This window comes from Myotis davidii, unplaced genomic scaffold (genome assembly GCF_000327345.1).
Source record: "Myotis davidii unplaced genomic scaffold, ASM32734v1 scaffold309, whole genome shotgun sequence".
Lineage (NCBI taxonomy): Eukaryota > Metazoa > Chordata > Mammalia > Chiroptera > Vespertilionidae > Myotis > Myotis davidii.
The window spans coordinates 8,117,706-8,121,949 of record NW_006383013.1 but is presented as its reverse complement, the minus strand read 5'-3'; the positions used below and the strand labels follow the sequence as shown (position 1 = coordinate 8,121,949).

The following is a 4,244-nucleotide window of genomic DNA, read 5'->3' as shown; positions in this document are numbered from 1 at the left end:
CCTCCTGGCAGGAGACAATCAAGCACTATGATGCACTAAATTAGAAACAGAAGGTGGACCCCATTTTGTAAAAGTCAGTTTTGCATAATTCCTCATAAATTAGAAGCGAAAAATACTTGAGCCTTTTTAATCAATGAGAAGACTGTTCTTTCAATGACTGTTGTGGTTCTTAGGTCAGGAGTACTATAGCCAATGGTGGTGTGACTTCTGCTATTTAAGTCATAAAATACCTATGCAAACTCCAGATGTTGCCTATGAGGCTAGTTGTTAATGGGGCAAGAGAGGATTCATTCCATGCCCATTTTCTACTTTGGTGCTGAAATGTGAGCTCGTCCATGGTCTAGATCCCACCCACATGCCAATATGCACCTGCAAAAGTCTTCAATTTGGGGTTTTTTAAAATCACAAACAGACACTCTGATTCAGCTTACATATTAAAAATTCCATAGCAGGGGAAAATACTCTGAAAACTCAGAGCTCTAATTCCTTAATGAATTATGTACGTGGTGCAAGATACAGAGACAGACATAACTTGATTTCCTGTTCCGAATATCGGAGAGCATATTGCCAAGTGGACCAAGTCCATTTCAGGGTAGTGTTTCAGTCACCTCTGTGAGTCACACAAAATGTTATCAAGGTTTGTTTTAATTGAGGAAACTGGGAATTGCAAACTATTCATAAAATGTCGTTGACAACATTCTAGCTCAAGATGAAAATGGAGTCTACTTTCTACAAGTTAACGCAAGAGTCTTTGGAGACATAGTGCATGTGAATTGACAACCACAGACTGAGGCCCGTTTTGTGCAGATTCTGCAAGGGCTTTTTTCTCATTTGTAGAGGCATGCCCTCTGCAATGGCCAAGTTTCATTTTAGACTCCCAATGAACCAGAAACCCAAAGCTAAAGCCATCTACAGTCACCAGCTTTCTTCTGCTTTTCACCTGGAGTCATAAATCTTTTCTTTATATCCTTTGGGAAGGAGTGAGTTCTCCTGGAAACTTGGGCCACGTTCACCTGACACTTCTCATGAGCCCCATTTAGGGTTTACATAGAAAAAAAAAGTCGAATCAAAATGATTTTTACCCGTTTTAAATTTCTTTTAAAACACACACGGACACATGTGCAATGTCCCAAGTCACTTATTTTAATAGTATTCTGGAAAACAGAAATGGCATCCATTTAGACTGACAGGACTAACCTGTGAAACACACAGAAGACTCAAATCGATCTCCCTACCTCTAGTTTATCTCTGAAAATGAGGTCAAAGGAATTTTCGTGGTGAAAGTTAAAATAGCATGTGTGAACACTTAATAGCCAATCATGTCGTCGTGATTCATGTTGATGTAAATGCTTTTAAACCTGATACTGTCAGTCCATATAAACATGACGACAGTTAATGTCAGGTTTACTGGCTGCTGTTATCCAAGACTGGTTCCAAGGTACCAGACACTTTAGACAAGTGAAAGCACACAGGCTTGAACGCTGTGGTTTGGTCATGAATCTTCCAGTAGAGGGCTCCAAAAGCAAGTATTGGCTAGGACAGAGGTCGCCAACCTTTTGGACCTCATGGTCCACCAGTGGTCTGTAGACCACCGGTTGGCGGCCACTGATCTAGACCACTCAGCCCAGCCCAGCACTGCCTCAGCTGTCCTCCATCTAGATCACTCAGCCCAGCCCAGCTCAGCTCTGCCTCAGCTGTCCTCTCTCTAGATTCTAGACCAAGAATATCTAAATCAAAGCTGATATGGGGCAAATAAATGAGTCCTGTAGCCCTCCGGCCACGGGTTTGACATGCTTCATCTAGACCCGTGGTCAGCAAACTGTGGCTTGCAAGCCACATGTGGCTTTTTGGCCCCTTGAATGTGGCTCTTCCACCAAATACCACTGTGAGGCGCACATACAGTGTGATTGAAACTTCGTGGCCCATGTACAGAAGTCGGTTTTCGGCCTGGGCGAGTCTATTTTGAAGAAGTGCTGTTGATATTTGGCTCTGTTGACTAATGAGTTTGCCGACCATTGACCTAGACCACTCACCCCCAGCCCAGCTCTGCCCTCAGCTGTCCTCCATCTTGATCACTCAACCCAGGCCACCTCTGCCTCAGCTGTCCCTCCATGTAGACTACTTAGCCCAGGGCAGCTCTTCCTCAGCTGTACTCCATCAACGGTCGCCAACCTTTCGGACCTCACCAGTGGTATGCAGACCACCATTTGGTGACCACTGGTCTAGGAAATGTTCATCTGGATCTATGTCCCAGAGAGGTAGTATCACTTTAAATCCCTGCCTACTTGTGCTGCAAATTCATTAATAGCATTGATTGAGAAAATGTAAAAAGATGAAATTGAATAGCTCTATCACCTATATTGCAAAAAGTCAGGATAGCTTTGGGGAGAAAGACATAGTTAATAACCAGGCAGGGAAATGAGGGAAACTTCTAGAATTCTGCTAATATTTTATTTCTTGGTATGATTAGTAGTCTGTCAACATATATTTATTAAGCTCTATTGTAGTTCTTAGTGTTTGCTTGGACTGTCAGAGAAACAGGAGGCCACTGTGAGTGAAGCAAAGTGGATGATGGTGGGAGGTGGTGAAGGTTATTCAGGGATGTAGACCTGTAGGATATTCTAGGTCATGGTAAAGAGATGTGGCATGATTTCAGTAAGATGTAATGACTCCATCTCTTTGCTATGTGACATGACAGCTAAGAGCTTTTAGGCCTCACCCTTTTCTGTTCCCCTCGTGCTTCACATCTGGGCAAGCTAAGACATCCTTGTGCTTTTCTCTTTGGTACCAGCAGGAGTTCAAACTACCTAAGCTTCTATTCCAAGCAGAAATCCTCCACCCAGGCCAAATGCCTAGGCACCGTAAAAGCCTCCAGCCAGCATCTTTCTCCTCTTTTAAGGCATTTTTAGATTTCCTTGGCAGTTTTCTGTTATTCCCAGAAAACCTCCTTCTTTTTATAAAAAAAATATATTTTGTATTGATTTCAGATAGGAATAGAGAGGGAGAGAGAGATAGAAACATCAATGATGAGAGAGAATCATTGATCAGCTGCCTCTTGCATGCCCCACATTGGGGATCGAGCCCACAACCCAGGCATGTGTCCTAACCAGGAATCAAACTGTGACCTCCTGGTTCATAGGTCGATGCTCAACCACTGAGACATGCCAGCTGGACCCCATAAAACCTTTTTATGTGAGTAACATATCTTTTCCATCCCTCTTAATAGGTATGGGAACGTCAGTGTTGACATCAGAACCAAGTTTTGAGTAGTCATAGCAGATGGTAAGGCTTTGGTGTGTTTGAGTAGGTGTAGACATTATGTGACATATTTTTGAAAAATCATTTTTTTCTCTGTGAGAAATTCAATGAAGCAAGGCAGAAAGTAGAACAGGAAAACTGCTGTAGGTTATTGCAATAGTTTAAACCTAATTCTCTATCAATATCTTTCATTCCAGGAAGCTCACACAGAAATTAAGAATGACCATATGGTACATTAGGAAAATAAGAGGTGGGTCAACACACATTATTACTTCCCAGCTACTCTAATTCCTTCAGGCCTCCTTGAATGTGAGAGGAGTTGTTATCTTGGTACACTTGAAACATTGAGCAACGTGGAAGATGATGATGGCTTGGACTCAAGTGCACAATTGGTGGAAAAGGGTGGTTTTAAAGATAGAGATATGGATTTGATTATATTGTAGAAGTGAGAGAAAGGGAGAAATCGAGACAAGTCCAGGGATTTTGATAGGAGCAAATGGAAGGATAGACTTGTCATTTACTGAGATAGGAAGAAGGTATGAGGAACTGGTTCAATAGACAAAAATTAATAGTTATGTTCTAAACACGTTAAATGTGTTTACCAAAAAGGCATTAACAACTGCTAACAGCAAGAATTCAGGATCATTCTCTTCATTTTGCCAGGATTGCTCCTTAGAAACTTAGAATTAAATGGGAAACTGTACTGTAATTGTTCTTTTTTGTGTGTGTGATGGGAAATAACCCCAACATAATATTTCACCTGAACATGTCTTTATTTCACCATCATTCTTGATGTCATTATCTCCAGATATGGAAATTATGGTTGACATTTTATTTCAGCATTTCAAAAATGTTGTGTCTTTTTTTTTCTTTCTATCTGCCAAGGTTTCAGATGTAAAATCTGGTGTCCTTTGAACAGGTGTTTCTTCACTTATTAGTAATGTTTTGGTTATCTATGGCTGTTTTTAAGATTTTTTTTTTTAATT

The 4,244-nt window shown here is 41.2% G+C and overlaps 1 long non-coding RNA gene across 7 annotated transcripts in view; it reads left to right on the top strand.

The window, feature by feature from the left end:
• The window catches only part of LOC107181659, a 73,588-nt gene extending 70,080 nt beyond the window's left edge, over window positions 1-3,508 (top strand). For 3 of the 7 annotated variants that reach the window (XR_001512349.1, XR_001512350.1, XR_001512345.1), the window contains exons 9-11: window positions 12-73; window positions 3,227-3,282; window positions 3,456-3,494. This is a non-coding gene — a long non-coding RNA (uncharacterized LOC107181659). Of the gene's footprint in view, window positions 1-11; window positions 74-3,226; window positions 3,283-3,455 lie in introns of all 7 variants that reach the window. The other 4 variants (XR_001512346.1, XR_001512348.1, XR_001512347.1 and 1 more) reach the window with 3 other exon arrangements.
• Window positions 3,509-4,244: the final 736 nt, after the last annotated feature.